The sequence below is a fragment of the Quercus robur genome, chromosome 11 (assembly GCF_932294415.1).
Source record: "Quercus robur chromosome 11, dhQueRobu3.1, whole genome shotgun sequence".
Lineage (NCBI taxonomy): Eukaryota > Viridiplantae > Streptophyta > Magnoliopsida > Fagales > Fagaceae > Quercus > Quercus robur.
In genome coordinates, this window is record NC_065544.1 from 50,929,630 (window position 1) to 50,943,279 (window position 13,650).

At 33.0% G+C, this 13,650-nt stretch overlaps 1 long non-coding RNA gene and 1 pseudogene across 1 annotated transcript; one reads left to right on the forward strand and one right to left on the reverse strand.

The window, feature by feature from the left end:
- LOC126707619 (probable 26S proteasome non-ATPase regulatory subunit 3) overlaps window positions 1–13,650 on the forward strand; it is a 153,546-nt pseudogene that overhangs the window by 18,885 nt on the left and 121,011 nt on the right.
- LOC126707624 (uncharacterized) lies at window positions 2,985–5,941 on the reverse strand. The gene is made up of 2 exons (XR_007648999.1): window positions 5,656–5,941; window positions 2,985–3,459 (listed from the first exon to the last, which is right to left on the reverse strand). It is a non-coding gene; the product is annotated as an uncharacterized LOC126707624 (long non-coding RNA).

The window sequence follows — 13,650 nt, forward strand, 5'->3', positions numbered from 1 at the left end:
ACATATGTGTGTATACATATATATATATATATATATATACACGCACACACATAATTTTTGCACATATATTATCTTTCACATTTTCACACATATTTTATAAGATCCTGGTAAGGCACCTTAACTAATGGTTCATAAGCACTATTTACCACGTTATAAGCTCATGAATGTAAACCACAATATAATGATTTATACATTATAAAAGAAATGGAAACTAAATGAAACTCACCAGCATTTTACTTTTCACACTGAAAATCACATATGCATCAGCAACTGCAGTTGGCTTTAAATGCTCCAATAGCCTTGATAGCCACTTGGACATCATTCCAAATTTAGTGCAAATGGCTAATTACTAACAAACGGGCAGTGCAATCTAATTAATTCATATAGGTACATTAAAAAAGAAAAGAAAAAGAGCATGGCCATTATGATTGATAACTCACATGAACATGATCAAATTAAATAGAGTGAAACTCCCTGCATACAAATTCAAGCACAACTTCTGTGTTATTTGTTGCTAATAACCCACAGCCTCCTATTCTTCTTTTTATCTCTCTCTAGCTTAAGGTTTACGCTGAAAACAATCCAGCTTGTTTCATTAAAAAATTATTGTGAACTCTCAATATTCTTTGGCACTTGATGGATAGGAAAGGAAAATAAAAAGGGATAGAAAACATGAAGCATTTTAAAATATAAAGGAAGCCAAAAGTCTCATAGCTTAATTAGCACTTCCATTATCCTATAAGTTGTGGAAACTCATTTTGCACAAACCACTACTTAAAAGAATCTCAAACCACTGTCCTAAAACAGCCAATCTGATGCAAGCTTAGCAAATAAAAATTTCAGATATAATCTGATTTTTATCTTGTGTTCAAAATTTATCCAAAAATGAAGAAGATTGAAAATGAAAAGCTTTATTTTCAGTTTTTACATTCACCGACCCGCCCAATTTCTAAATCAAAATTTGAATCTCAACAGAGGGGTTAATGTTAAGCCTCTGTTGAAATTCGTCCAGCAATGTTAACGTTCACCGACCCGCCCAATTTCCAAATAGCTCACTCACCAAATCAGCAAAAACCCAGTTCTAAATATCACTCAAATGCAAAAATATATAATATACCCATCAACAACTACACCCGCCCAATTTCCAAATCAAAATTTGAATTTCAACAGAGGGGTCAACGTTAACCCTCTGTTGAAATTCGTCCAGCAACGTTAACGTTCACCGACCCGCCCAATTTCCAAATAGCTCACACACCAAATCAGCAAAAACCCAGTTCTAAATATCACTCAAAAGCAAAAATATATAATATACCCATCAACAACCACATACTAATAAAAGCCCCCAATAATTCAATCTATAATTTGCATTTTCCATTTATCAACTACCATCACCAACTGCAGTATGTAATACCCCATATTCAATAATTAAATAAAATAAATTAAAAAAAAAAATCAATAGCAGAGCAACACATTAAAAGAGACATTGACATAAAAAAAAATATATTGAGTTTATAACATAAAAATTCTGAATAGTGAGTGATTAGAGATTACCTTGGAGAAGGATTGGAGAAGAGTGTGAACTCTCTCAGTCTCAGTCTCCCAAAAAAATTAAAATGCAGGAAAGAGACTGAGAGTGTTTGAGATTGAGAGAGAGTTAGGGTTAGGGGTGTTTGCGGTGTGGTCAGATGCGGCTTGATGCATTTGGGGGCTTAAGGTGAAAATTGATCATCTTGTTTTAGATGCAAAATTACTACTGATTAAAATGAACTACGAATTTTTTTTTCATTTTTTAGAAATTTTATAGACAGAAAAAATTTGACAAAATTTTTCATACTTGTTGATGTGGTAAATTGATAGTGGTAAGTAAAACAATGGTGTTAATGGTAGACTTAGATGAAAACTAGTAAAAGTTTGCTAACTAAACTTTTATTATTATTCCTTTTTTTTTTTAGAAGTGAAACATTCACAATATTTTTTACAACAAATCTTAGATTTTAAACTGCTTTTTGTTTTCTATTTGAAAATATCACAATAATTATTTTTTGCTATCAACAATAGGTTGTAACAATTTGCTACTTAGCATTAGTTGTAAAAATGTTATGAAAAATATTGTGGATATTGCATTTTTCTCTATTTTTTTATTTGTTTTTCATCCAGTAAAAAAAAATTATTTTATTTATTGATTATAAATAACCCTATTGGTTAAAATTTGGAGGCCTATTTTTTACTTGGGGCTTTAGGCGACCGCATTTCTTGCTCCACCATTCAGCCGGCCCTAGGTGTGGTGCAGTGCAATTTTGGGCCATTTTTAGCACCACACTTTCGGTCCTGTTTAGCCAAAATCACAACCACACCGCACCTCATTTTTGAGGTCACATGTGCAGTGCGGTGCGGTACGGTGCGGTTTAGAGTTTAGCCAAAATCATAACTGCACCACACCTCATTTTTGAGGTCACATGTGCAGTGTGGTGTATAAGATACAGTTTGAATGGTTTGAAACCAGTATATTTTTCAAATTTTGGACTTTTCCTGCCTAGTCCAAGACTGATTTTTTCCTTTGTTTTGGACCAAGTTTTAAACTATTGAACTAGTTTTTCTTTATTTTGGGTTGGCTTTCCTAATCAACACTTGCTAAGATTATTAATTTTTTTTTTGAAAACTAGGGTTATTAAACTATTAATAATATATTTAATATTAAAAAAATAAATATGTTAATATATAGAGAGGGTACAGTGCAATGCGGTTTGTACAGTTTTCTTATTATAAAACCACAAACTGCACTGCACCATGTGGTGCAGTGCACTGTTACTTGCGGTGCGATGCGGTTATGCCATTTTGTGGACGGTTTTGGTGCGGTTTATGCAATTTGGTGAACACCTCTAGTGCAGAGGTTGATGAAACCAAAGCACTATAGCTACAGTGCCAATTGAACAAACCAAATTGGCACTGTAGTAGCTATTCAAAACTTAAAAAAAAAAAAAAAATTAAGGATAAAGGCGACTCAATAAACCAAAATACTGTTCATTAAGCCTATTGGCTTTTTTTATATATTGATTAGTTAGGGCTGCACGTGCAAGGCACGTGTTGCTCCTTTGTTTTACTAAAAAAATTATATTTTTCATTAGATAACACAAAACCACAAGGTTTTGTACTAAAAAATGCATAGATAATACTAATTTCTTAATCTTAACAAATTTTTCTACATGATTAGAATAATTACATAACAAAAACTTCCCCAAGAGCTTTTCTAAGAGCTACAATGAATATCTTCTTTTCTGTTGTTGTAGCACCATAACAGCAAAGCACTATGGTTCTCTCCAAGTTGTCCTTGCACACTAAAGTTGATCCAATCTTTTCTTCTTAAAGGGATTAATTTTGAATGTTTGATCTTGAAGTTCAGCTAGAAAACTTGTCACCACCATAAATCTCTGATCTTACCAAGTGATATTGTCATGCCACCTAAATTGAACACAACAAACATAGTCAAAGTTGGTTTTATGATGGTATAACAAAAACTTAACCAACCAAAAGTCCAACAAAAAGAAGGTAAAAACCAATGATTTAAAACACTAAAACATGAACCCAATTAAAGGTTGTTCTTTTTACCCCTTTTAGTTAACAATTCCACCAAACTCTTTCTTAATGCATCCTAAAACTATTACAATCCGCATATCAATAATCCACAACAAAACCTTTGGTCAAGAAAACAAAAAATAAACATTATATCTAGGACCCAAGTACAAAAACACAGCACTACAACTTGTTTGGTTATTTAAATAGAATTTTTCAAATCAACAAATTAAGCCACAACCCAACTCAAGTCAATAAAACCAACATCAAGTTACTTGGAATAGCTAGACAGTTAACACTAACAGTACACGGTAATAGTTTCAAAAAACTATTTACAGAGCCTACACAAAAAGCCAAAAACTATCACACACAAGTCACATATCAGACAATTTTCCTAGACTCAAGCAACAGACCTTGCATCAACTGCTCACTAGCAACTCTCCAAAATCAATAATCTCTAAGAAAAATTTAGCAAAACAATGATGACATGATTAGGTTAACTGACTTCTATAATGCTAGAAAACATGCATGTTTTTCTTATAGTTCTCACAAATGAGTAAGATTTTTAAATTCAGCAGGCTAAACTCCCATTAGATTGAGGTCCTTTAATTGGCTGTCATACCAAAGAAAAGAATGAAAGTAGTACAAAAATTTAAGGAGGGTATGAAAGAAGAATGCAATCACTAATCTATAAGTATTCGTACATACAAGAACTACCAATTTCATTAAGATTTCAAACACTGTTTAAATTGTTCAAGGTGTAGTCTAAAAATTCCCCATGCAAATAAGCTTTAGCCATCCAATTGTATGATAGTGTTTTATGGGTAAAATAAATAAAATTGATTAGGATAAGGGAGTTATAGATTTAGGTAACTAATCTAATATGTTCCCATCACTTAATATGCTCCATATTATGTATAAAACAATAATTTATTCACACATCCAATGTTAGAGCATGACAACATCCTCTAAAATTAAAATAAATAAAAATGTAGGTGATCGCTTTTTGATAAACCAATAAATTTTCACTGAACAAAACAAAGCTATATACAAATTAACAGCCCTACGAGAAAGTAGAACCAAACATATCACAGATCCCAAGCTAACAGTACAAGAGAAGACACTAAGGCAACTGCAAAATAGCAAAATCAGCCACAAAAAAAAAGGTATAAAGCACAATGTAGGTCCTGAAACAATTAGAGGCTTTCTAGTTAAAAAGACAAAATACAAAGTATTGTTTAATGTAAAAGACTCACTAGTGATTTGCGAAATGAATAAACCAAAGAAAAATTTAGAGAGATATAGAATACTAAAAAGTCGTAAATTTGTTAAATATTAATTAAAACTTTTTTAAAATTAATGTATCGTAAGATTCAGTTAATAGAACTAAAGGAGGAAAGAATAAAGTGTAAGTACCCATCTCAATCCCTCTACATCCATGAATGTTCTTCTAACTGCATTCAAAGTTTCAAATACCATCAGAATTCTACTAAGGCCTCAAAAAGACGAAAACAAAGAAAGAAACCAAGAACTGTTCAGAGCTTGACACTTGAATATGTTATACACATTAGGAATTAAAGTTTCTACAAATCCATTAAAAAAAAAAAAAGAATCATACAAAGATCAAGAATGAACCAGTAAGTGATAAAAAGCATAAAAATCGAACACTTGGCAAAATTGTATTTCTAAAAAAAAAAAAAAAATCTTGAAAATCCAAATCAGAATTGAACAATTTAACTTCAAAACCTCTGAGAACTCCAAGAAATTCACAATAACAATAGAAAAAAACAAAACCAGAAAAAAAAAAAAAAAAAAAAAAAAAAAAACCATTCATGGGTCTCATCAATTGCAGTCAGATCTTCCTATGTTGATACGGTACTCTTTTTCTATATATATACAACCACAGGGAGAGAGACCTTTATTCAAAAATCATGCCCCAATACAATACACCAAAAACAAAAAACAACAACCGCTACATCTTCTTCATCCGAAAATTCAGAATGGAAAGAAATGAAACCAAAAAGAATGGAAAGAAGAAAAGAAGCAAACCATAGAGAAGATAAATTTTTTAGAGAGAAAAAATACCTGAAGTGTGATTTGAGTAAAAACACAAAACCCACCCCACTCTCCATCTCTCAGATTTGTTCAAAGAAAAGAGTGAGATCACTCTTTGTATTTTCTCACCAAGCCTCTCTCTCTCTCTCTCTCTCTGCTGGCCTCTCTCTTCTCCAAACAGTACGTACCCATTCCCTAGGCAAAATCGGCCATTTACCACTTATTGCAGAAATTATTAGCAACATACCACTGTTTGCAAAATAAGTAGCAAAATACTACTTTTTGAAACTCGATTTCATGAAACTCGAGTTTGCTGTGTAAATCAAGTTTTAAACACTTGAGTTTCATAAAAAAGACTTATGCTGAAGCAGATTTTTTTTATTGAAAAATGCCACATGGAACTCGAGCTTGGTAAAATTGAGTTCCGTGCAACACAATACTCGAGCTTACCAAACTCGAGTTCTTTGTAAATGCAAAACTTGAGCGTAATGCTTTTTTTTATAAATGAGAAAACAATGAACAATTTATGTAGTGAACAAAGAATAATTTATGCAGGAAAAACAGTGAACAATTTTTTAAATAATACTGAACAAAAAATAATTTTAAATAGAATGCTAGAAACAGTTAATGTAGAAAACAATGATAAATTTTTATGAGAAAATAATGAACAGTTTTAATTAATGCAAAAAATAGATTTATGAATGCAATAAGCAGGTTTGAATATATAGTAAACGTAAGTCCTCCGTCAAGAAGAAGGACCCACAACCGTCTATTGAATACCTTTATTGTGTCATACTTGACATTTCTAATGAGTATGAGCACGAGGACTGGGGGAAGTTTGAGTTGACAACTGTGTCGGTCCAGAAATATTCCATGGATCACTACATTCACTTCTTGGATTGCATGTTGCTGTAATTTACTGTTCTCTCTATATTATAACTATATAGAACTCATGTTTTTATTTGTTGCTGTGGCCAAACACAGCCGAATTCGATATCTGCATAATTGATCTCAAAGCCTGTAAGCGTAAATTGTCATCCATAAACTTAGGGGCGGTGCCACCTTGAACTGATTATTTTTTATTTTTTTATTTTATTTATATAATAATTTAAAAATTTTTATTTGTCTACCCTTCAAAAAATATTTTGGAACACTTTCAATTTTGTTTATGCCAATAAAATTAAATTTTGCTCCATAATTTGTTCTACATTCAATGAATGAATGATTGTAGCATTGATAATGAGACTTTCATGCAACGATTTCAAAATATGAAAATTCGTAGAAGACAATTGTAAACTTTACATATTTGTGTGTTTTTTTTTTTTTTATTGTTGCTGTCAATATATGAATTTCTCTTTTTATTAGATTGTATAATTTATACTTCTTAAGGAACACATTCTTCAACATATTCCAACTACCTTGGACCCTAAGCCTGTGCATAAACAACCCTGAATTTGTAAGTTTTGTAAAAATTTAAGGACATACAGTTTTAGCTAGATTTTCGTGGCGGAATTCTAGCGAAGATTCCAAACACACTAGGGAAGCATCAATCAAGACCACACCCTCTCCGAAATCAAACCTCAAAGCCAATTTTGTTAAAGCCCCGAAGTATGAAGAAGTATGAAGTCATGTACTTAAATTTAAAATAGTTATTTGAATATCTATGTACTATGACAATTTCTTAGAACTTATTTACTAAATGTAATATCTAGATAAGAAGTGAAACCGTTAGTGATAATCATAGGATTTTGTTATGTAAATGTGATACAAATGAGACCATTATCATGTTGTTTCCATTGGTATCATTTTATTTTGAGATAGGCAGAAAAGTATTGATCTAATGTAGGTGAATTTTGTTCTTGATTTGTATCAAACCTTAATGCTTCTTAGGAATCTCATATTATGTCTCATGTGTGCTGTGATCTGTTGTTGTCTAAATCCTAGAGCTACTGCTGTGTGCTTTGATCTGGTGCTGCCTGAGCCTATTAGCTACTCTGGTTCTGTGTTAAGTAGTGACTAAGTGTATGTTGATAAGGGCAGTATTATGCTAGCTTAGTAGTGTAGAAGATATTAAATTAGAGCATGTGCTCAATTGTTGACGCATGAGACTAATTGGTAGGTTCTTAGAGGTAGTTACGCCAGCTGGCATAAGGAGTTACTAGATCAGCTAGGTAGTTAATCTGCCGGTCAGGATGGTACATGTACAAATAAGAATTTGGCCTTGTAAGGAGAACATGCAGAAATTAACCAACAATTTTGTTTCCTGTTCTCTCTTCTCCCTCTCAATTCTCGGAGGTCAGTCATATCCTTTCTTCAATATTTCAATCAACTCGTAAACACTACTTGCCATCAAAGCTCTTAACAATGCTTGTGGCAATTCCTTGAAAGAACATGTAAAAATTTGACCTGTAACTTTTTGTTTGTCTTTCTGATAGTGTTGTAAACGATTAGATTAGAGATTTTACTACAATCCAAAAAATTAAAAATAAAAATAAATATGAAGCAAAAAAGAGGGAAGAAAAGAAGCCTTGAGAATGTGTGGAAGTTCTTAATATTTGGTGAGCATAGGCCCAGCCAAGGTCTTGTGCTTTGTTCATGCATTAACAGTAACCTCCTTTCCCTGCACCGGATTGCAACCCTGCACCGCGACAAGTTGGGTCTGGTAAATTTGTAATTGATAGGGCATGCGTGTCCATAATACCAATGTCTTAAATGCTGATATTGGTGTGATGTAAAAAACATTTCTTAACCTTCTACTCCGCAACTACTTTTATTACAACTTATATGATCAGGTGGAGAAGATTATGTCAAAGGCACCTCAATTTGAAGTCCATTCAAATCAGCAGGTAACTCTGACCTGTTTTTACTATAAAGCTATATGTCTATTGCACTTTAGGGTCGCATGTACGTAGGATATAGTTCAGACTTCAGATTTCTAATGGAGGCTAAGTTGCATATCTGCAACTATAATATTAAATTTTTAGGGTGCAGCCCAGTGGCAATGGTAATTATTGCACAAGGTTAAATTAATAATTAATCTAGAGATAATTAAGTTTACTATGTTTGAGTGATCTGGGGCTTGGGGCTTTACTAATTGTATTTCTGTTATTGAGTTTCATAGTTCTCTTAACTTTTTTGATTAGTCAAGGTGTTGGGGTTCATCTAATTGTTCATCAATCCTTGAGTTTCTAGCTTCTCTTAGACCTGCCATATGAAAATTTTGTATTTTCTTTTGTCCCTTTGTGTTCATCATTGTGAACTCAAATTTTATATTTTCTCTAATTAATAAGATTGCATTACTTACCTATATAAATAAATCTTTGTATTTATTTTAGATACTTTGTGTTTATCATTGTGAAAATGAAGTACTTAAACTTTTCAATAAAACTTTCTACTTGTTAAAAAAAAAATAATCTAGAGATAATAAATGTGAAATGACATAGCTTATTGAAGATATCTTGTAATGGCATTCTGGTCAATCTTTTGTTCCATTCTTCATGCTTACTCCCTAGAGATCCCAACTCTAGTCTTTACTAAATATATTGTAACCTATGTTTGCATCAAATTTAACAACGATTTGTGAACTTTGAGGGAAATTTGAAAATGGTTTTAGTGAAAATTTGGCATGCTGCTCGGAAATATCTCCTATAAGGGAGTATACAGATGTAAAGGAATCCCTCCTACACGCTGCTCTGAAAGCCCCTGTTGTAACAAGTGGGCAATCATTGTTTGGTTATTGCAGGGAGAAATTCCCAAGAGGACTGTTTTTATGCAGAAAGGCATGGAGAAGGCTTTGACTTTGAATTGACAAATATAAGTCTAGGTTCCCAGTACCTAAGTTGTTCAATTCAGTTTTTCCATATAACATATAGCTCCAAGTAAGTCCAAGTTCAAATAATATATACTTAAATCCAAAACCCAGGTTGGTGATTTAAAGTTGTGGCTGACTTTTATAAACATGTCATTTTCATGATTGATATCTAAGATCATCTAAAATTATAGAATTGAAAATATGTGCTTTAAAATAGTAAGTATTGAGACTAGCATTCTAATTAAAAGAAGAAAATGAATACCATATATGAATAGTGCACCCTTTGTTGTTTTTGTTCAACGGAGCTTCTTTTATTTTTCCCCCGATTTATCAAATGTATGAAGTTGGAACCATTTTTTTTTTAGTATGAACAAAGTTGTGAAGAAACACAATCATTGGTCTAAGCAAAAGCTATGGCTCCCTGGCCATAGTGTAATTCCGTCACTGTGTTTCATCCATAAGCAACTTCCAATCGATCTAATTGAAGTCCATAAATTGACAAAAAAATTTAACGCTTTAAAAGAAAGCACAATTTCATTAAATCTCAATAGTTATTTTTGCTAAGATGAAGCTCTAAAATTCCTCATTTGAGAAGTTTTCATGTCAAGAATTGTAGCTATTGTGATATTTTATGTTTGTAACATACTATATGGAGAGAGAGAGAGAGAGAGAGAGAGAGAGAGAGAGAGAGAGAGAGAGAGAGAGAGAGAGAGAGAGAGAGAGAGAGGCAACGTACAAAAAATGTAGCAAATCAACCAAAAGTTAAAATACTTTACTCATATATTTCATATGTTATTCATACTTCACTCATACAATTTATATGTTTTTGCAAATTTCAATTGTGTATGTGCGGCGGACGTGAACAAGTTTGGCATCAACAAGCTTCACGAAAGAAACAAATTGGCTGCCCTTGTATGCTTCCGATAAAAGCTAATAATGCCATTACTACAATCATAAAAGCCTTCACAACAAATTGTTTGTAGCCTTCCATTAACACTTCAGATAGCAAGTGTTAACCGTCTTTAGTTGTAGAATGAGTGTCCTATTGACATGTGCTTGATCAATACCAAAATGGTTATCAAGTTGATAACACAAAGGCAATTGCTCAACATGTTGTGGTGCCTTAATAACACAAAGGCAATTGCTCAATTGAAGGAAAATACATTCAATGCTTTTTCTCTCGCAGTTAATGACAGTAGCTATTGCAACTATGGAGGCATTGGTGGTGTTTATCAGTCATTGTTGGTGATGACCTTGGGTTTTTCTAAGTTGGAACAATTTGTGGCATTGAAGTAGTCGAAGAGAAGAAACAAGAGTTGGGCAGAAATATAAAGAATTAAAGAATTAATAATAGCAGCCTTCAAAGTTGATGTGTCATAACTTGACGAAGAAATCAACAAAAAGCCAAATATCTTCTTTTTTATATATGCTAGCCTAAGAGGTCACAAACCCACGCAATGCGCTGGAAAATTTGACATCACAATTTTTTATTTTTTATTTTTTTGTGTGTGGTGAAGTTAAAAATGATAATAGTACTTGAGACTCTTTTTTTTTTAATGAAAACAAAAAATGGGTAGAGGGGGCGACCTGAGTTGGACTTGAGACTTATAAGTAATTGTCACAAACTCATCTCAAATAATGTGATTACATTGTAATATGGAGTAGTATATATTCTGTAGGTAAAGAAGTCTATATCTTTATATATATATATGTGTGTGTGTATATGTATATGGGCAAGACTTAGGTACAATACTTAGGTATTGTTCCTTAGATTCCCCTTATAAGATTCTGCCATGTGGATTTTTTCTCATAGGATGAAAGTGTTTTTTTTAGTTAAGTGACCACATGGCTCAATCTTAAGTGGGGAACATTAGGAACAACACTTAAGGTATTGTACCAAAATTTTGTCCTATATATATATATATATATCATACTTGCAATTAAACCTGTTGCAATTTGCTTTCAATTATTATATACGGCAAGATATTTTGTAACATGTTATAATATAGTGAAATATGCATCAAAACCAAACACAATAATTTTTTTTTTTTTTTTTGGAGAATGTATAATTTTGATTAGAACATGAAATGAATCTTGATTATTTCATATGGAAGCTAACATTATTTTTCATTTTTTGAGAAATTAATGAGCAATTTATACAAACTTTGTTTATTAAACCAAGCTATAAAAATTTATGACAGTTTTTAGACCCCTTTAAAACACAATTGGATTAACCTAGGTAATTAGCCAAGTTGTTACTTAGTCCAATTTAAACAAGTCTAGGTTATCACAATATAAAAGATCAAATCATGCAAAGCAGCGGAAAATAAATAACACAAGATATGATCACCTAGGAAACCAAACTGGTAAAAACCTGGGGAGGATTTGACCTAGCTATCCTTAAGGTAAACTTGAATCCACTATCTTGAAAGAATCGAAGTTCATACAATAAGACTTACAAGCCCCCACACTTGACTTTTTATTACTACCAACCAGTAGAATTTACTGACATGACCACGTGCAAGCTCCGAATCCATAGACTCCTTCTTTCTTGGATTCACCACCAGATACAAGCACACCCGCTTGTGTTTTCTTTAAGCTTTAATGGTAGTAACTGAATTGATCATCAAGGCGTAGATAAATCTTCTCCTTGAAAACCCTAAGTTTGTGTAAAGGAAAGCTCCTCTAAATCTCACAAGAGATTTACACAAACCACAATTATGAGCAACACTAAAACGTGACTAGGGTTTGCCTTTTATACTTAGGACAAATAAGAAACCCTAAAAACGTTTTAAAGCACTTAGGGCTGAGTTGGAAAATTCTGCAGAAAAACATTTTGCCCAAGCTTCGATCGATCGAGCCTGTCTTTCGATCGATCGAGCCAGGCCGAAAGGCACAATCCTTTCCTGCTTTAACTCAATTCCAACTTTACATAGATGCACAACTTTGAGATAGACTTAAACACTTTTAAACACATTGTTTTGATCATGGTTTGCCAACAATACAAATTAGAGTTCTAAATACATAAATCCTAAGTCTTTAGAACCTAACAAACTCTCCATTTGGCAATTCGTGACAAAACACAACTAGAAGCTCAAAGTTTACAAAATAAAAAGTCCTTTACAAAATAAAAAGTCCTTTACAAAATAATGCTCATAAAACAAATTCAATCCTAACTACTATCCATTACTTGCAAGTGTAGACAGCAGCTCAATTGAATCAACCTGTATATTTGCTGAAACATTAAACAAAATGCATAACCGCATGTGTGGAAACAATACAAGTAAACACAATAACTTCTTGATTTCAAACAACACACAAATAAAGACATATATCAATGAATGACTCATAAATATAAATCAATAAACAGTTTAAAACAAGAAACATATAAAGTATCAACAAAACATAAAACTCCCCCTAACATGAATATCCCATCAAAAACATGGCAAGAACAAAAAAAGTAAAGTACAAAGTGAAGCACCTAGATACAATCTAAACTCCACAAGCTCCAACCAAAATAAATAACAAGCTCCAACCAAAATAAATAAAAACTCCCCCTGAAAGCAAAAACTCTACAAAGTATTCTCCCTTTTTGTGACGGAATGCCAAAGGGCAAACAAGATATCCATCATCAAAAGGGAGGTGGTCTAAACTCCGCTAACTCCGCACGTAAAGTACGGATCTCATCGAGTACGTCCACCAAAATCTGTCCATGAGCCGCCTGAACGGTTAAGACATGATCCAACGTGCGATGAATGTCTGAATCATCTGAAGCAGTTGGTGGAGGAACATCAGCAGCAGCAGCAACAACACCCGATGTCTCAGCAGTATCAGTACTTGTAGAAGAGGGAGGAGGGGGAACAGCACTAGATGACGCACCCCTAGGACGTGAAGGAGCAACTCTCAAGTGAACAGTCCTCTGTCGAAGGAAAGTGGCACCTATGGGAGCAATCACATGCACAGGCTTACCAGACGGAAAACCATCTAAACCTAAAAAGAGCAAAATCCTATGAATAAAAATAGGATGAATAAGTGCATGCCCTACGGCAGAACTCTTATGAATCTCGTACAAAGAATGAAGGAACAAATGAGGAAAATTGATCGAAGCACCAGAAGAAAAAGCATACAAAAACACACATCGCTCTAGAGGGATGGTGTGGAAGTGAGAAATAGGCCACAACGAATGACACGCTATCCTAAAGAAAAGGTAAGCA